Source organism: Chiloscyllium punctatum, chromosome 36, assembly GCF_047496795.1.
Source record: "Chiloscyllium punctatum isolate Juve2018m chromosome 36, sChiPun1.3, whole genome shotgun sequence".
NCBI classification, from domain to species: domain Eukaryota; kingdom Metazoa; phylum Chordata; class Chondrichthyes; order Orectolobiformes; family Hemiscylliidae; genus Chiloscyllium; species Chiloscyllium punctatum.
This window is the reverse complement of record NC_092774.1, coordinates 29,641,422-29,662,306: the sequence shown is the minus strand read 5'-3', so window position 1 is coordinate 29,662,306 and position 20,885 is coordinate 29,641,422. Positions and strand designations below refer to the sequence as shown.

Genomic DNA, 20,885 nt, shown 5'->3' with positions numbered 1-20,885 from the left:
TTGAATGGCGGAGTGGACTCGATGGGCCGAATGGCCTTACTTCCACTCCTATGTCTTATGGTCTTATGGTCTAATGTCCTGGCCTCCACTGCGCTCCATAGCAATGAATTCCACAGGCACACATTCTCTGGCTGAAGAAATGTCTCCTCATTTCTGTTCTAAATTGACCCCCTCTAATTATCAGGCTGTGTCCCTCGATCCTAGTCTCCTCCGCCGAATGGAAATAACTTCCCAGTATCCACCCTTTCTCAGCCAAGCATAATCTTCTAAGTTTCTATCAGATCTCTCCTCAACCTTCCGAACGCTAATGAATACAATCCCAGGATCATCAGCCATTCATCGTATGTTAGGCGTACCATTCCAGGGATCCATCGTGTGAATCTCTGCTGGACACAGTCTAGTGCCAGTATATTCTGCTGTTACTGCTGCTGAGTCACACCTTGAACCCTGTTTAGTGGGTGAAGTGGGAGGGGCAAGAGGATCCTTTCTGTCGGACTTGCTGCTCTTGCACCCACTTTACTTCTAGTGCTGTCTGACAGCACCTGCCCTACTGAATTGATCTGCAGGAGCAGATGGAGGACATTTTTACCCTGGATGGAGCGTAATGTTTGTCCAACCCCTGCAGGTTGGTCTGAAATAGATACATTTGTCTCTGTCCCATTGAGTCTCCAGCACAGGGCTAGGCTGGTCGGCTCATTTGGCCTCTATCAGTGTTTTCGCTCTGCCCGAGCCTCCACCCACCCCTCTTCATCGCCCCTTCCCATCCCTCATCAGCAAACTGGTATCCCCCACTTATCGCACGTTTGCTTTATGCCGCTTTGCTTTTACAAAAGACCCACATTAGTACCTGTTTTCACTAATCAAAAGAAATCCAAAGAGGATTTTTGCCTTCATGAGAGGCAACGTCTGAGTGAACCTTCTCTGCACCCTCTCCCAGAGCATCCACGTCCTTCCGGTAGCATGCTGGCCAGAACTGCACGCAATGTTATGAATGTGGCTGGAATAAATAGCTGTAACATAACTCGCTAACTCTTACACTCTAGGTAAGCGTGCTTTATGCCTTCTTGACCACGTGCCTGCCTGCTTTGCCACTTTCAGGGATCTCTATGCCCAGGACCCTCTGTATGCCAGATCTCTTATGCGTACTCTAATTTAATGCACACTTCTTGTATTTCCTTCTCTTCCTTTCTCCCTCATCTGTATCCAGCTTCCCCTTAATTGTATTCCTCTCTTCATCTCTTTCCCCCCCGTTCCTCACCCCTCCACACATCAGAGTATCATAAGACCATAGGAGCTGAAATTAGGCCATTCAGCCCATTGTGACTGCTCTGCGATTCAGTCATGGCTGATAAGTTTCTTAACCCCATTCTCCCAGTAACCCTTGATCCCGTTCATACTCAAGAAACTATCTTTCACAGCTTAAATGTACTCAATGACCTGGCCTCCACAGTCTTCGGTGGCAGTGAATTCCATATATTCACCACTCTAGCTGAAGAAGTTTCTCTTTACCTCCATTCTAAAGGGTCTTCCCTTTGGTCTAAAACTGTGCCCTCGGCTCCTAGAATTTCCTACCAAAGGAAACATCTTCCCAACATCCAGTCTGTTCAGAATTCTGTTGGTTTCAATTAGATCCCCCGTCATCGTTCTAAATTCCATTAACTATAGACCCAGAGTCCTCAAACATTCCTTATTTGTTCTGATGTTCATTCCTGGGACCATTCTTGTGAACCTCCTCTGAACACACGCCTAGGCCAGTACATCCTTCCTGAGATTTGGGCCCAAAACTGCGCACAATACTCCAAATATGGCCTGACCAGAGTGTTACAAAGCCTCAACTACATCCCTACTTTTACATTCAAGTCCTGTCAAATTAAATGTCATAATTGCATTTGCCTTCCGAACTACTGTCTCAACCTGTAAGTTTACCTTGAGTGAATCCTGGACTAGAACACCCAAGTCTCTTTGCACCTTAGATTTCTGCATTTTCTTTAGTTCCAAGGGTGACTGTTGGTGTCGGGGCAGCACCAGAGATTTCCTGACATGCGGATTGTATTCCGTGTACCAAGTAATCTGAGGAACTGGCAGTATTTCGGGAGAAATAGTTATTCCTGGAGGAGGTAGAGAGGAATGTGGTGTGATTCTGTAAACTCGAGGTGTCCAGAAGTGTGCAGAGGTGGTGTTAGAATTTAACACCATAAATTTGAAAGCGAGGAAATTCCACCAGAATTCAATTATCAGACATGACAGGCCAATGGTGTCTATCTGTGATGTTAGAATTCTATGATGGTTGGAACTGAAACATAACTTTCAACCCCATGTATTTCATCTCCTTTGTAATAGAGGCCTCTATTTGTATTTTTCAATTGGTTTTTGTACCTGTCTGCTACTTTTGATGATTTGTGTCCTTGGTCTCCAAAGTCTTTTTTTTCCCTTTTATAGTGCTTAGTTTCTAATAATTTAGCAGTTCTCCAATCAGTCTTTCTTGGGTGAAAAGTAAATGGTTCTGATGTTGTCGTCTCGGGTGACATTAAACATTTTTTCCACTCATTCGTATAACCCATGAATGCTGTTTAGCTTCTTCCTGCTCCTTTCTGCACAAGTTGATGCCCCTCTGTCCCTGGATAGTTGATAGTTGACCAAGAACTGGATAGGTGTCCCCTTGATCCAACCCCTTGAGCAGTAAGCTATCAGTAACCAAGGACAAAGGTCTTGGACTCCAATTGTTAGTAGTAAACCTCCACTAGGGACAGATTCTTTGGACATGATCTTTGATTTTGGCACAGAGGCAGGAAACATCTCACCTGTTTCAGATAAATCAAATTACTGACTGTCAACTCCTTTGTTACTGACATTGTCATGACACTGTCAACTCCTTTGATGCTGAGCAGCGTGAATTAAGTATTTACTGGCCCAACAAGAATGGATTTCCCAAACTGCCACAGTGTTGCTGACAGTCATACACCCAAACCAGCTGCTAGTAGGGATCAGCCTTCTCTCTGAATCAGGAGGTCACAGGTTTAAAGCACAGGATGTTGCTGGTAAGAGGTTCAGTGTTGGAAATGTCATTCAGTGGAAAATACTAATAGCTCCCAGAAATTATGGCGAATGTCGGGGCTAGTATAAATGAAGAACTGACGGATATTAATATGTATGAAACAAAAATGCATCAGAGAATTGAATAGGATTTAAAGTAGCTAAATTCCCTGGGCTTGGTGGTTAACGCTAGTTCACTGGAAAGTGGTAATTGGAAAGTGGCACATGTCATCCCGCTGTTTTAGAAAGAAGGAAGAGAGCACAGGGAATCTATAATAAAAGGTACAACAACAGGACAGTTAAAAATTAATGATAGAACTGAGCAGAATCAACATGGGCTTATTGGAAATATATGCTGGTCAAACTCAGGTCATTATAGCTAGCAAAATATATGAATGTCCAAATTAGGAGCTGAAGTAAGCCATTCGGCTCATTAAGCTGCTCCACTCCAAGAAGATAATGGCTGATTACTTTGTGTTATACATTGCACATTCGCATCCATCCCCATAACCTTAGATTCTTCTTAAGCAAAGGAATTAATTTACTTCTGCCTTAGAAATATTCAATGGTCCTGCCTCCACTATCTTCTGTCGCAAAGTATTCCAAAGCTGCACAACCTTCCAAAAAAATTCCCTGCTTCTTTGTCACAAATGATTGTGTTTTTTGAAGAAGTAACAAAGAGGATTGATGAGGGCAGAGCAGTAGATGTGATCTATATGGACTTCAGTAAGGCGTTCGACAAGGTTCCTCATGGGAGATTGATTAGCAAGGTTAGATCTCACGGAATACAGGAGAACTAGCCACTTGGATACAGAACTGGCTCAAAGGTAGAAGACAGAGGGTGGTGATGGAGGGTTGTGTTTCAGACTGGAGGCCTGTGACCAGTGGAATGCCACAAGGATCGGTGCTGGGCCCTCTACTTTTTGTCATCTACCAAAATGATTTTGATGCGAGCATAAGAGGTACAGTTAGTAAGTTTGCAGATGACACCAAAATTGGAGGTGCAGTGGACAGTGAAGAGAGTTACCTCAGATTACAACAGGATCTTGACCAGATGGGCCAATGGGCTGAGAAGTGGCAGATGGAGTTTAATTTAGATAAATGCGAGGTGCTGCATTTTGGGAAAGCCAATCTTAGCAGGACTTATGCAGTGATTGGTAAGGTCCTCGGGCATGTTGCTAAACGAAGAGACCTTTGAGTGCAGGTTCATAGCTCCTTGAAAGTGGAGTCGCAGGTAGATAGGATAGTGAAGAAGGCATTTGGTATGCTTTCCTTTATTGGTCAGAGTATTGAGTACATGAGTTGGGAGGACATGTTGTGACTGTATTGGATATTGGTTAGCCAACTGTTGGAATATTACGTGCAATTCTGGTCTCCTTCCTGTTGGAAAGATGTTGTGAAACTTTAAAGGATTCCGAAACTATTTACAAGAACGTTGCCAGGGTTGGAGGATTTGAGCTGCTGGAGCATCGGAGGCTGAGGGGTGACCTTATAGAGGTTTACAAAATTATGAGGGCATGGATAGGATAAATAGGCAAAGTCTTTTCCCTGGGGTCGGAGAGTCCAGAACGAGAGGGCATAGGTTTAGGTGAGAGGAAAAAGATATAAAAGAGACCTAAAGGGGCAACTTTTTCAGGTATGGAATGAGCTGCCAGAGGAAGTGGTGGAGGCTGGTACAATTGCAACATTTAAGAGGCCTTTGGATGGGTAGATGAATAGGAAGGTTTTGGAGGGATATGGGCCGGGTGCTGGCAGGTGGGACTAGATTGGGTTGGGATATCTGGTCAGCATGGACAGGTTGGACAGAAGGGTCTGTTTCTATGTTGTACATCTCTATGACTCTATAAATGGGTGATCTAATTGTTCGTTCACAACAGTAAGTAAGCATCCTTCAACATCCATCTTTTGAAGACCATTCAGGCTCATAGAAACTTCAATCAAATCACCCCTTGCTATTCCAAACTCTGGTTGAAAGTCAGACCTGCCTGTCTAATGATTTTCCATTAGATAGTCTGTTCATTGTGGGTGTCAATCTAGTTTACCTTCTGTGAATTGCCTTTAATGCATTTTCATTCTTCCTTAGGTAAGGATATCAAAACTGAGCACCGTGTTCAAGATGTAGTCCCACCATTGCTCTGTAACTGAGGCATAATCTCCTAACATTTATGTCATTGGCCTTTCTAATCACTTGCTGTGCTTGCATTCTAACTTATGATTCATTTGCAAGGCCCACTGATCCCTCTGCATCTCAGAATTATGCAGTTGTTCTCCAAGTAGGTAACAAATTGCATTTTACCATATTGTACACCACTTGCAAGAGTTTTGCTTATTTATTTAACCAATCTAACAATCTGCATCCTTGATATGTCATCCCCACAATGTACATCTTCATCTATCTTTGTGTTGCCTGCAAATGTAACCACATACCTTTGATCCCCTCCTGTAAGTCATTGTAGAAAGTTGAGGAGCCAGCAGAGATGCCTGTTGGAACCACACCATACATTGTCATATACAACCAATTTGACAAAAGAACCATTTTTGCATATTCTGTTTTCTGCCAGTCAGTTGATGTTCTATAACTATACTTTACACCATGAGCTCCTCTGTGCAATATGCTTTTCGTGAAAACATGTCAAACACCTTTAGGATATTCAAGTTCAGTATATCCACAGGCTTCAATTTACATACTCTTTCAAAGAATTCATTTAGGACAGCATGGTGGTACAGTGGCTCCCTCTCATGGCCAGAGACACCTACTTGATTTCAGCCTTGAGTCGACTATCTGTTTGGAGTTTGCATGTTGTGTCTATGTCTTTGTGAGTTTCCACTGGGGGCTCCACAGTCCAAAGATGTGTAGGTTGGGTGGATTAGCCATGCTGGATTGCGTAATGTCCTTGGATGTACAAGCTAGGTGAGTTAGCCATGCTAAATGCAGGGTTACGGGAGTAGAGTGGCGGTCTGGATCTGGGTGGGATGCACTTGAGGGTTGGTGCTGGACTTGATCGGCCAAATAGTCTCTTTCCACACTCTCGGAATTCTATAAATAAATTGGTGAAACAACATTTCGTTTTCATATTAGCATGCTGATTCCTTTCAATTACCACGAGCTTTTTGACATGGTGGTTATAATCTCCTTAATTGATTCAAAAACAAATGTTTAATTGCCATCGACTCAAGGGACCACATCTTTCCCTTCGAGAACAGAAATATTAAGTATGTTACTCTCCAGTCTGAGGAAAACTTGCCTGAATCTAATAAATCTTGGAAAATTAACATTAATTCAAATATGAACTCATTAGCCACCTTTTAAAATTCTATGATGAAATCCACCTGAACCCAGAGATTTGCCAGCCCATAGCACCATCAGTTCGCTCAATAGCATTTATCTAATGATTCTCATTTCACCAAACTCCTCTGTTTGTTCAACCTATGGGGTTAAAGACAGGATTCTTGACCATGTGGTGGAACAGAGGGATCTTGGAGTCCAAGTCCATAGATCGCTCAAAGTTGCCACCCAGGTTGATAAGGTTGTTACGAAGGTGTACGGTGTGTTGGCTTTCATTAGCAGGGAGTTTGAGCTTAAGAGCTGCAAGGTTATGCTGCAGCTGTATGGAGTACTGGTTAGATCACACTTTGAATATTATGTTCACTTTTAGTCACCTAATTTTAGGAGAGATGTGTAGGAAAAATCACAGAAGCGTTTCACAGGAGGCTGCCAAGCACTGAGTATGTCACCTAGACAGGGGACGAAATGTCTGCAACACAAATTCCCAGCTCAGCGAACAGAACCACAACAGGAAGCTGTGTAAGCTGAGAGAGGGTACAGAGGAGATTTACCTCGATGCTGCCTGGAATGGAGGGGATGTCTTAGGTTGGGGGAGCTAGGGCCTTTCTCATTGGAGCGAAGAAGGATGAGAGGTGACTTTAGAGAGGTGTACTAATGTTGAGAGGCATAGATAGAACAAATAGCTAGAGACTTTTTCCCCAGGTCAGAAATGACAGGGCATAATTTTAAGGTAATTGGAAGAAGGTTTAGGGGAAATGTCAGAGGTAGGTTTTTTACTCTGAATGGTGAGTGCATGGAATGCACTTCCAGGGTTGGAATGAGAGTCAGATACATTTAAGGACATTTAAGCGACTGCTGAACAAGCACATGGACGGGAGTAAATTGAGGGGTGTGCAGGCGAGTCTCATCTTCAAGTTGGATAAAAGGCTGGGACAACATCGAGGGCTGAAGGGTCTGAACTGTGCTGTATTGTTCTACGTTCTCACTCCAGAACGATGCAGCAGCAGTATTGGAAGAAGAATATTGCGTCAAACCCCTTGACCCTTCCAGAGATGGGCACTGTCGATGGAAACTCGGTTAAATTCTGCCAGCAATCAGGTGATAGCCGGGTGGGGGGAGGGTGGCAGCCGTGAGACTGAACTTGCTTACTTGAGGGTTTTGAGTTTTGGTTGTTAAGTGCAATGAAGTGTGAATCATTGTTTCAGCAGTTGGTTCTGTGTGTTGTTTCTGAGTCAGTGACCAAATTAAGGCGATTCACCCACAACCAGAGCAAGAGGCTGGGATTAATATTGACTCCACTGCATTCAGTATGACATCACGTCAATACTGTTTGAAAGGGAAAGCTGACACCAACTCCCACCCCACCAGAGATCTCAAACCAAAACACCCAAAGACAAGCGCATCACCCTATAATCTGTCAATTTAATGTGAAAAGTGGTATAACCTGCTCTAATGTTTAAAAATAAATCCGTAACACTCAACAAAAATCCATTTATTTATCCAACAGTAACGGTGAACAGATGAACTAAACTATTAAAAAAACCGAATAAATCCCTTCTAACTACTGACTGTTCCGGAATAAAACAAGATTCTCGTGATATGCTGAAGCAATAAATATGATTCCCTCTCGTAACAAAAAATTGAATTTAGTCTCTCCGATTACAGCCAGGATACGTGTCTCTTGGAATATTCTGTTGAATCTTCTGTCAGGAATGCCCTTCTCAGTTTTTTTTTAAAATGATGCATTCTCTACAACAGAAATGACTGACATCCAATTTCCCCCTCTCAATAGAACTGAGGATTCTTGATTCTCACGAGGGGGAGTTAGAGATCTGGGTGTTCAGGCGATTGTACCCTGAAGGTGCATATCTTTTATATCTTTCCCCTCTCACCCTAAACCCTAAAGCCCTCTAGTTCTTGACTCCCCGACCCCAGGGAAAAGACTTTGCCTATTTATAAAGAGACCGAAGGGGCAACTTTTTCATGCAGGGGGTGGTGCCGATCCTTCCAGGCGTGGGAACATTTTGACTACGTTACGTTCTCTGCCTAGACTTCGCATGACTTGAAAAGCTTCAATCGGGCCAGATTTCAAACTTCCGTACTCCGAAGAGAGCTGTCCCAAATTTCCAATCGACCCTCATCGCTGACATCCCTCACGTCAACTTATTCAACGCTATCTCCAATCATTTCACTTCGCTGCTTTCTGTCCCATTGGTCCTCCAGGGAGCCCAACCTCGTTTTACGAAGGTGCTTTGTGAGAAAATTAAACAAGCACTTTCGCGCGAGTCATGAAACTCGGGCTCGTCCAGGATTTGAACCCGGGACCCCTCGCACGTCTGCGTCGACGAAGACCCAAAGCGAGAATCATACCCCTAGACCAACGAGCCCACGGTTGGTGCGCCGGCGTTCCTGCCCCCGCCCTTCCTCTTGAACCAGCTGAGTCTTGCTCAGAGTAAAGTCCAGTTGACATTGAACAGGCTGGGGCTGTTTTCTCTGGAACGTTGGAGGGTGACTTTATGGAGGTTTACAAAATTATGAGGGGCATGGATAGGATAAATAGGCAAAGTCTTTTCCCTGGGGTCGGGGAGTCAAGAACTAGAGGGCTTTAGGGTTTAGGGTGAGAGGGGAAAGATATAAAAGAGACCTAAGGGGCAACCTTTTCACGCAGGGGGTGGTGCGTGTATGGAATGAGCTGCTAGAGAAAGTGGCGGAGACTGGTACAATTGCAACATTTAAGAGGCGTTTGGATGGATATATGAATAGGAAGGGTTTGGAGGTATATGGGCTGGGTACTGGCAGGTGGGACTAGATTGGGGTGGGGTATCTGGTCGGCATGGACGGGTTGGACTGAAGGGTCTGTTTCCATGCTGTACATCTCTATGACTGTATGAACAGTTGCTTCTCATTCTGTCTCTCTGCTGCTGTTTGCCCGTCCCCAGGAACCGGGCCCTCTCTACTGGCAGAAAATTAAACCGTTTTCTTTCTAAACTTTTCTCTGACACTGGTGTGACCAGTGACAAGCATTGCCCTCCTCAACATAGGGTACAGAGAACAGGAGAAGACCCCGCAGACCTCCACGAGTGTGTCATCTCAACTCTGCATACTGGGCCTGTGTATCAATGTGAAATATTTACGTCGAAGTTTTTTGGGAAGCAGATGAGAAGGCGAGGTGCACAACAGTGCGCCGTTCTACGGGAAAGCTGCTAAACTCGACATTGAGTGAAGAGGGAAGATGGTTTCCCTTCTGGGGTTTGCACCCATCGCGCACCGGCAGACATATCGCCGACGAACAAATATTAACTCTGTCTAAATTGCCACATTCTGTTTTTACGAACCGTGATTTCACTCAGAAGCACAATTTACCTGCTCCCTCCTGAATATCCTTCCAGGCTCGAACATACCTTCCAGGTGAAGCAGCACTTTACCTGCACATTTGCCGCAACCTAGTCTACTGCATTCGCTGCTCACAGTGTCGTTTCCCCAACGGAGCACGAAGTATAAACTGGATGACTGCTTCGCAGAACATCTCGGCTCTGCCCGCAAAAAAAGGCCCTGAGCTTCTGCTTTCCTGCGACTTTAACACGCCACCATGTTCCCTGGCCAACATCTCTGTCTCAGGCTTGCAGCAGTGTTCCAGCAAAGCTCAGCTCCAGATGGAAGAACAATGCCTCATATTCCACTTCAAAACCCTACAGCCCTCCGGTCTTCCAGATCGAGTTCCATGACTTTAGGGCCTGAAATCCCCCATGTCCTTGACCCCTACCACACACATACGAGCCCTTGTTATCACATAGTCTGCTACGACACACTACTTATTGTCAGTCACTAACGGTCTCCATTAACAGTTATTCACCCTCCCACACGGTTCGTTATTTACTCCTTTGTCCCTCCTATTGTTCTCTCTCTGAGCTGGCGGGAAAGAGAGCAATGTACACTGGAGACTCTGAGCCAGCTGAAACTTGCTCAGTGTGAAATACATTCCACTTTGCTCCAAGAATTGCAAGCAGCAAAGAGTTTGCAGAACATCTGCTTGTCATTCTGTCCACGGGATGCGGTTTCCGACATGCGGATCGTATTGTCATTCAAGTCGGAACGGACTTGGCGAACTACTGCAGGGAAGGCACGAAACCACAAGGCATGCGTTTCAATTTTATCAGTTCATTGGCATCTCAGAGAAGTGGTTTTGCGATTCAGTTCATATGAAACCGACGAAGAACAGGAGAAGACCACTCAGACCTCCAAAAGCACGTTACTTGAACGGTTTGAAAGGCAAGGTGCTAAACAGACTACCATCGCAAAGGCAAGTCGCTCATGGAGGCATTGAACAATAGCACAGGGTGGTTTCGATCTATCGACCTCTGGGTTATGGGCCCAGCACGCTGCCGCTGCGCCACTCTGCTCGCACGGTGTGTCGTGCCACAGGTCCCTTCAGCCTTTCGGCTGGCGCGTGGCACGCACGTTCGAGACTAATGTCAAAGATCTTCACTGCTGTCGTCTTATATGGTGTTGCGCAGACGTATGGAGGCTGTGTAAATATCAACTTTTTCTAACTTCCCACATTCTCTTGTGATTTCACTCTAAATAGACGCCATGCGGCCCACCTTCGATCTGCTGGGTCGACACAGTAAGTAAACGTGGGTCTCTATTCGTATCATTCTCTTGCCTTCTCCATGTAATTCTGCACATTGTTACTTTAAACACGATCACCGAATTCCCGTTTGCGTCTAATGAATCTGCCTCTTTGTCAGTGTCAGTTAGGGATTTACTGACCCCAACCACTCCCTGTACGAAAGCATTCTTCCGAATATCACTTTTGGTTCTTTTCCTCATGCCTTTAAAACTCTGCCGAATCGTTGCCGATCCTTTACGTCGAAATTTTTTAGGAAGCAGATGAGAAGGCGAGCTGCACAACAGTGCGCCGATCTACGGGAAAGCTGCTAACGGCGACATTGAGTGAATAGGGAAGATGGTTTCCCTTCTGGGTTTTGCTCCCATCATGCACCGGCAGACATATCGCCAACAAGCAAATACTAACTCCGTCTAAATTGCCACATTCTGTTTTTACGAACCGTGATTTCACTCAGAAGCACAATTTACCTGCTCCCTCCTAAATATCCTTCCAGGCTCGAACATACCTTCCAGGTTAAGCAGCACTTTACCTGCACATTTGCCGCAACCTCGTCTCCTGCATTCGCCCGTCCTCGTGAGTTTAAATCTATGCCGAATCACTATAGATCCTTTCAGGCATGGGAGCATTTTCACAGCATTGTTTCCTGTTTCTAGGCCCCTACTGACTTGGACAACTTTGGTTCTCCGAGAAGAGCTGGCCCAATTTTTCAACCTACCTTGATTGCTGACATTTTTACCTTATTCGTCAAATACCGCACCACTGACGTCAACCTGTTCAACGCGATCTCCAACCATTTCACTTCCCTGTTTTCTGCCTCATTCGTATTCCTGGCAGCCCAACCTCGCTTCACGAAGGTGCTTTTTGAGAAAATTAATGGGGCATTTTTGCACAAATCAAGTTAAGAGACGCAGCCTCGTCTGGGATTTGAATCCCGGACCGCGCACAAGTCTGCACTGTTAAGGACTCTATGTGCGAATCATGCCCCCAGACCAACAAGCCAAACAGCGGCTCTTTCTGCATCCACCACACTCCTCTTGAGCCAGCTGAGACTTGCTTAGTGTGAAATACATTTGACATTGCTCTCAGAATTGCAAGTGACAGAGTTTCCAGAACAGCTGCTTCTCATTCTGTCTCCCTGCTGCTGTTTGTCCCGTCCCCAGGAACCGGGCTCCCTCCACTGTTTCGAAACTTTTCTCTAACACCCGAGTGGCCAGTAACAAGCATTGCCCTCCTCAACATAGGATACAGAGAAGAGGAAACCCCTCAGAGGTTGTCACCTCAACTGTGCACATTGGGCCAGTATATCATTGTGAAATATTTATGTCGGAGCTTTTTTTGGGAAGCGGATGTGAAGGCAAGGTGCAGAACAGAGCGCCGTTATACGGGAAAGCTGCTAAAGACGACCTTGAATGAATAGGAGAGAATGGTCTCTCTTTTGGGTTACGGTCCCAACACGCACCCGTTGTGCCATTCTCTTGCATTGCTCGGCAGTTTTTCCACAGAAGTATTCAGCTTTTCATCTGGCGTGTGGCAGGCACGTTTGAGAATGAGGTCAGACGATCTTCACTGCTGTCGTATCATATGCTGTTGTGCAGACATATCGTCGATGTGCAAATATAAACTCTGTCTAAATTCCCACATTCTGTTTTTCGAACTGTGATTTCGCTCAGAATCACTAATTTTCAAAACTCACAATATTCAAACTTTAATCATTTCTATGAGCAATTTGTTAGTGAACACCTGGAAGAAATTCTTCCAAACTTACCTGGGGAATTTCGCTTTGAGGGGTCTTGAACTTTAAGTGGAAGGAAGGGACGTTTGCCTCGAGGCTGCTAATGTGGAGATGTGTTCTCCATGTAAACTGCTCGTAGTTGACCATCCCAGTGCTTCCCGATGCAGGGCTGTCTGACCCCCAGGGAGGTTTACTTGTAGCAACTGGAGTGAATCCAGAGAGGGAGCAGATTCTGCAAAGGTGCTCAAATACTTTCTATCTCTATTTTAGGTATTTTCCTTGTGTATTCCCTCAGTTTGGCACGTATGCAGTTTGCACCCTGGAAAATGATTGCTTTTTTCCTCATGTTCACAATTAAAAGTGTAGTTTCTCATGGAACTGAGCCGCATTGAAAGGATTGTCATATTGATATATATATGTACACGTATTTAGTTTAAGATTAGATTAGATTTGAATTAAGGTTTCCTCTAAACACACCTGAGCCTATCTGGCTGCATGAGGGATTTCAGGTTTCTGTGTGCTGGGTATTATGTGATCAGCAGGCATCTGGCAAACTACAGGAACTGCCACCTATGTTATGTTCGTTTAAGTGTACTGCCAATGATCACTTATTTTGTGATTTTTTTTCCAGGAAGACGTGCCGAAAGAAATCTGAAAACAAATGATACATCAAGTTCTGACAAAGCCGCTTGATTCATTGGGACTTGAATATCAGCAGCCATTCCAATCAAGAAGACATGGTTGCTTTTGTTTGCTTGAGAGATTTTGGACACTGATGTGGCAGGAAGAACACTGAGACACCGAGTGAGGGAGATTCAGTGCGCTGACTGTGAAAAGTGCTTTACACCATTTACTCAGCTTTGGGGAATCAAAGTCTCATCCCTGACGGTGGGGAAGACTATGTCCCTGTTCTGATTGTAATTTCAAACCCAGACCAACACAAGGAAAGCTCCCCCAATGGAGAAATTTTGGAAATGTGGGGACTGAGGGAAAGGATTCCCTTCCCCATCCGTGTTGGAAACCAACAGACGTATTCACAGCGGGGAGAGGCCATTCACCTGTTCGGTGTGCAGGAAGGGCTTCAGTCGGATCAGCCATCTGGAGACGCACGAGTGGGTCCACAAGTGAGAGAAGCCATTCATGTGCCCCATGTACGGAAGGGGGTTCACTCAGTCAGCTGCACTGCTGACCCACCAGTGGATCCACACCGGAGAGAGGCCGTTCACCTGCTGTCAGTTCCAAAAGGGCTTCACCTGCTCCTCCCACCTGTGGAGGCACCAGCGCGTTCACGTGCCATCGCAGGGGGGATGGAAGGAGCGATGGCCGAGCGCCACTAACAACCCAGCTCTGGGGACTCTCAGGTTCGAATCCCGTCGCGGCAGATGGCAGAATTGGGATTCGGTCAGTAATCTGGACTTCAGAATCTAAGGATAAAACCGTTTTTAGAGGGTCATGTCCTTTTCAGTGATGGAAACTGCCGTTGTGCGAAAGGATTCACTCAGTCGTCCCAGCTGCATGCTTTACCCGGCTGTACGAAGGATCCAGTTACAAAGGGACAACTCAACGAACCAATAATAAAGAAAGTGTGGTGGGGGGAGTGGGGGGTGAGTGTGCGCACTTTGAGCTTGAGGAGCTTTTTTTTTAAGAAAAGCTACTTTTTGTACGCCTTGTGATGTGGAGATCAGAAGCTGTAACAAAGTTGGGTCGCAGTAAAGGTTACCTGAACTTACTGCCAGGCTTAAACTATTTCAGAATCCTGAAGAGGAGTTGTTGGACTCGAAATTTTAACTCTGCTTTCTCTCCACAGATGCTTCCAGTCCTGCTGAGTTTTTCCAGTGTTCTCAGTTTTTGTTTCAGATTTCCAGCATCCACAGTTCTTTGTCTTATTTATCAAATTCAATTCTAGCCCTTCACAAGTGTCTGGAACTTCATCTCCCTGATCTACAAACTGTTCACTTACCCTAGAAATGACCGCTACCTTCTTATCAAAGTAGACCCCTTTGTTGCATAATGATTGTTCAATTCTGTGACCAAAATTATTGCATTCGTAATTACTTACACCAGGGACTCTCAATATCTCAGGCCAGAGCACAGCTAGATTATTTCAGACAGTACATTTATGTGATTTGATGCAATTCCCTATTCCCTACTTTGCCAGTGTGTTGCTGGGAATGGAGGGTTTGAATTAAGAAGAAGCTGGGACATTTTTCCAACAGAGCCGAGCAAGTTGACAGATAGCTTTATCAAGATTTTTAAAATCAGGAGGGGTATAGATAAGGTGTCATTTCCAGGAGTCTCAGAATATTTTGTTGCTCCAGAAGGTGTAAAAGGGGGTCAAAGCTTCAACAGAAATCGAGCAGAGCTGAGAACAGACAACATTTAACTCTGTGGGAACAGGGAGATCAGAGGACAGAGAAATCAGGACCTGAAATCCGAACTGACACCAGACTACCATGTTATCAGTGCTTTGATTAGCAGTGCCCACCCTCTACCTTTACTGAGCCTCTCACTCGATTTGAATGCCACATCTCCCCTCGATATTCCGGATCCAATCCTTGTCATTCTGAAGCCATATCTCTGTAAGGAGTCTCAGATCATAATTATTCTCTTCAATGTGTGCAGTCAATTAATTCGCTTTTTTTACAATGCAGCTTTTAGTTTTATTTTTTGTGATGGTGAGAATCCAGTTTTGATTGCTAGTACATTTATTCTCCTTGTCCCTTTCTCTCATTCTCTGGTGTTTGGTTTCCACATCACTACATTGCTCACTGCTCTTGATTTCGATTGGCTATGCTAAATTGCCTAGTGTCCAGGGATGTGCAGGTTAGGTGGGTTGACCATGGGAAACGCAGGGTTATCGTTTCAAAGTAATAGAAGGAGTAGGCCATTTGGCCCATCGACCCTGCTCCGCCATTCATTACAATCATGGCGGATCGATCAATAGTCTCAGCTCCTCCTAATTGCATTATCCCAACTTCCCTTAATTCCCTTACCACGCAAAAAAAAACCCATCCAACAGTGTCTTAATGAAGCTGCCTCCACTGCTTCTTTGAGCACAGAATTCCATTAATTTACCATTAACCGCATAGGTCCTGCCCTGAGTTGCCTCATCAAAATGCAACAGCTCATATTTGTCTAAATTAAACTCCATCCACGACTCCTTGGCCCATCGGCTCATCTGATCAATTATAATTTATATTAAACTTTCTTTCCAAACTTACTCCCTAAAAGCTGAAAATCTCCATCCCACACACTCACCCTCCATTCTCACTTTGTTGAGTCTAATCACGGATGTCCTCATCCTGAAGGGTTTGATTCATGCTGATTAACAGGCCCACATTCAAGGGAGATCTAACTGAAACGTACAGAACATTGAACGGCCTGGACAGAGTGGACATTGGGAAGATGTTTTCATTGGGAGGAGAAACTAATACCCATGGGCATAGCCTTAGCATAAAGGGAGAATGGAGATTAGGAGAAACTTCTTTAGCCAGAGAGTGGTGAATCTATGGAATTCATTGTCACAGAAAACTGTGGAGGCCAGGTCACTGCGTATGTTGAACATTGAGGTAGAGATGTACAGCATAGAAACAGACTGTTTGGTCCAACTTGTCCATGGTGACCAACTATCACAACCCAATCTAGTCCTACCTGACAGCACACGGCCCCATATCCCTCCAAACCCTTCCTATTCATAGACCTACCCAAATGCCTTTTAAATGTTTCAATCGTACTAGCCTTCAACACTTCCTCTGGCAGATCATTCAATAAACGTACCATTCTCTGCGTCAAAAAGTTGCCCCTTAGATCTCTTTTGTATCTTTCCCCTCTAACGCGAAACCCATGCCCTCTCCTTCTGGACACCCCCACCCCAGGAAACGACTTTGTCTATTTATCCTATCCATGCCCCTCATGATTTTATACATGTACAGTTACGACGTTCAAAAGACATTTGGATAAGTACATGAATACGAAAGGTTGGAAGGGTTATGGGCCAAACACTGGTAGGTGGGACGAGTTTAGTTTGAGAACATACTCAGCATGGACTAGTTGGATGAAGGGTCTGTTCAGTACTGTCTGACTCTGTGACTGATCTGTACTGGTCTTAAAACCATTTTCTTACCTCCCCCTATAAGCATCCACTTCTTTGTTGTTCAAAACTCAGATGAACTTCGCCTTGAATATGTTCAATGACCCCACTTCTGAACTCAATTCCTCTTCGTAATATACCACTTGCCTTGCTCATTGCCTGCTGCATCTGCCCGACAGCTGGCATTGACTGGTGTGGAGGGACTCTGAGACCCCTTAGTACATCCATACATCATTCCTGATGAAGGGCTTGTGCCCGAAACGTTCACTGTCCTGTTGCTCAGATGCTGCCTGACCTGTTGTGCTTTTCCAGTGCCACATTTTTCGACTTTCACCTCTAGTCCTCACTTTCTCCACATTCCAAGATATAATCATTTTAACAATGCACTGCTATTTTTTTTAAACAGCAAAGGCTATAACTTCACATTGCGGAACTGTACTTGCCATGTGTTTGCCAATTGAGACACAGACCTGGACCAACTTCGGGAAGAGGCAAAAGACTGAGTTCTGAACAAAAACCGTAGCACACTCAAAACGTCAGCTCTGTTTCCCTTTCCACGGATGCTGCTCGACCCGTTGGCTTTCTGCAATATTCGCTGTGTTTGTTCGACACAAATGCTGCTTTCCATTAAAGAACTTCAATCCCTGTCCTCTGGTAACTGACCCTAGTCAGTGGCAATAGGTTCTTCTGATCATTAACCTGCCCATTCACACCACGTCTTCTCCCATCATTGCCAACAGCCCCTGGAAATCTCCAGTTAACCTTCTTTGCTCCAAAGAGAACATTCCCAAACTTGGGATTGGAAATTGCTCATCCCTGGACATGATGCAAATGTTACAATGGGGAAGAGGTTTTGTCAAAATATCGTCAGTTAGCAGGTGGAAAAATGTTCAGGAAGTAAAGCAGAAATCCCAGTCTCCAGCTTTGTGAATCTTTCGAAACTCTTTGGGAAGTGGAATTAGAGGAGAATGAAGGATGAACTGACTGACTGAGCAGAGACAGTCCAGACACCATCCCCTTGTTTAAGAGGCTGATTGACTCTGATATTCTCGGGACCTGAACTGACCCGAGACATTGAAAGAATTCTCTGCACATCAGGAATTCAAACCCCTTCTCGGCTCGGGGCCAATGAGAAAATTCAGGAAGAGGCAAAACACTGAAAGGCTCGGAGGGCGATGGCCCCGGTGGTGGAGAGCTCGTTCCTCGTGACATGGATGTGCCTGCAGATGGTGGGATCAGGCTGTCCCCATGTCTCCATAATGAATGTCCAAGGCTTTATTATGGAAAAGTAAAACTGATAGAAGACAATGGTAATTTTGGGCGGGGCGAGTTGAATTATGAATTGATTAGTAGGTTCCTCAAAGACACTGCAAGCAGCACTGGGACCTGTCTCTGTGGCGCAATTGGTCAGCGCATTCGATTGTTAACCGCAAAGTTGGTGGTTCAAGACCAACCAGGGACGGCGTGTTCCTTGTTCTTGCTCCTACCGCTTTCTTGGCTACGAAAGTGCACGTTTTTAATGGTGTCAGGAAAATGTTTCCCAAACGGAAATCTATTCCACTGAGGCAGCACAAAGGGGTTTCTGAATTGATTGAATTTCTAACATAAATGACTGCGGATGCTGAGAATCCGAGACAGAAAGCGAAACTGCTGGAGAAACTCAGCAGGTTTGGCTGGACCTGGATGAGGAAAAAAACGAGTTCTGAAATGTTGTCTCTGATTCTCTTTCCACAAATGCTGCCTGACCTGCGGAGTTGCTCCTGCAATTTCTGTTTTTGTTTTTAACTGAACGTCCATTTCATCTTTCGGGATGAAACACGCAGACTCGCCATTTGCAGAAATTTAACCCTTTCGAAACCTGAGAAGTGATTGAATTCAAACAAACTCTGCAAGGATTCACTTTTTCTCAGCTCCACAGGCAGAGAGACCTGGGAAATGAAGCTGTCAGTGTGGTTCTGTATTGGTGGGCCGAGTGGTGAATGCGATGGACATGAAATCCATTGCGGTTCCCCCACGCAGGTGTGAACCCTGCCGACTACAGTTGAGAAACGACGTCAAAAAGAAAGGGAGATTGCTCCACGGTTTTTTTAAAGATGCAAATCAGTGGAGGGGTTGAAGTATTTCAATCACATTGGGACTGGTCGGGAATTTGTAGCCCACTGCCTGTCGGGGTGGAACAAGCAGATACCCACAGAGCTGCTATTGAGGCGATGAGCCAAGAGTTTGGAAATGAGATCGAACAGTGAGGGGCGTGAAGTCGTAATCGAAGTTAAGCAGGCACCTGAGGACAAAGGTGTTTTATTTGCCAGTGAAAGATACTGCTTCACAAAGTTGGGACTATGGAAGGGAAGCAGTGACGGTGATTATCTTTGGCTGTTCCTCTTGTGAATATTCCCATTGCTGCGCATGTCCGTGTTAACGTCAGAACTCTGCAGCATGGCGGCGTCAGATCCGCACAGTGACAGGGGCGCAATGGATGACGCATCTGACTCCGCCTACCTGTTTGAAATGCAGCTCACAGCTTCTTCACACACCCCAATTAATCTTTCTCATTGTCCTGAAGCCGGCATACGGTTTGAATTCCTGAACTGCGGGAATGAGACTCTTTTCACTGTGTCGCGTCAGTAAGTGTCCCTGAGAACATTAGAGTCAAGTCATAGCGCTGTCAGAGGAGGGGAAGCTGAAATAGTCCCACACGCTGCTCACGGGCACATTTCACTTTTCCCAACTCACCGCCCCAACACTGCGGCTCTTGGGAGTGGAAAGGGAACAAACACCAAAACCCAGTCTCAGCTTTGTAAATCTTCAGGAAATAAGAACACGGTACATCCCTTCGGGTCTTCCATCCTGGGCTGACAGCGTTGATTTTAAATGGCTGTCCAGTCAGTGCCGATTCGTTTCGGCTAAAAAAAATCTTCCTTTTCTTATCCCAGCATTTCTTGCCACAGAGAACTGTGAGGCAGAGTTCATGTATATATTTCCTTGTATGGTATTTTGTAAATAACATTCGTTTGCTGGTTGTTTGTATCGGGTATTTCAGGTTCATTAGCCCCTGTTTAAGTGAGTTGGTCGGTTTGTGGGCTACCATGATGCTGAGAGGGTTGAATTGTCTGGACATCATTTCCCAGATGTCTTTAATGTAAAGTAATGTGGCTAAGGTTTCTGCAGACGTTGTGTCTGCTTGTGTCAGTTTGTTGATGTGAAATCGGCACACTGGGTTTATTGGGTAGGCAAAAGTGAGGACTGCAGATGCTGGAAACCAGAGTTTAGATCAGAGTGGTGCTGGAAAAGCACAGCAGGTCAGACAGCTTCCGAGGAGGAGGAAAATCAATGTTTCAGGCAAAAGCCCTTCATCAGGAATAGAGGCAGGACCCCTCCAGAGTGGAGAGATAAATTGGGGGTGGGGTGTGCTGGGCCGAAGGTAGCAAAAAGTACAATAGGTGAATGGGGGTGGGGATGGAGGTGACAGATCAGAGAGGAGGGTGGAGCGGATAGGTGGGGAGGGAGATTGGCACGTAGGACAGGTCATGAGGACAGCGCTCAGCTGGAAGGTTGGAACTGAGGTAAGGTGGGGGGAGGGGAAATGAGGAAACTGGTGCAGACCACATTGATGTCCTGGGGTTGAATGTATCCGAGGCAGAAGTTGGGACGTTCTTCCCCCAGACATCGGGTGGGGAGGGAGCGGCGATGGAGGAGGCCCAGGTCCTGCATGTCCCTGGCAGAGTGGGAGGGGGTTTGAAATGTTGGGCCACAGGGCAATGGGATTGATTGTTGCGGGTGTCCTGGAGATGTTCCCTCAAACGCTGTGACTTGAATCTGTGGCGTGGCTCCAGTCTCCCCAATGTAGAAGAGACCGCATCGGGAGCAATGGATACACGAAATGACATTGGTGTTCGCCTTCTAACTTGGTGACCCGGGTTCGACTTCCGGGCAGGGAAGCAATTTTCAGGAGAGCTGTCAAACTTTGCCTATGTCTAGCTGGTGGTCTAGTGGTTAAGATTCGACGCTTTCACCGCTGCGGCCCGGGTTCAATTCCCGGTCAGGGTAGCAATTTTCAGCGTGTTGCTTGGCTATCCATTCTCCTTAAAAGCGCTGTACAGTTACTTATTGGTCT

The 20,885-nt window shown here is 45.5% G+C and overlaps 1 long non-coding RNA gene across 1 annotated transcript in view; it reads left to right on the top strand.

Moving 5' to 3' along the window:
- Positions 1 to 14,411, top strand: part of LOC140460957 (uncharacterized) — a 49,331-nt gene extending 34,920 nt beyond the window's left edge. Inside the window, exon 3 of the long non-coding RNA XR_011954419.1 lies at positions 13,313 to 14,411. This is a non-coding gene — a long non-coding RNA (uncharacterized lncRNA). The remainder of the gene's footprint in view (positions 1 to 13,312) is intronic.
- Positions 14,412 to 20,885: the final 6,474 nt, after the last annotated feature.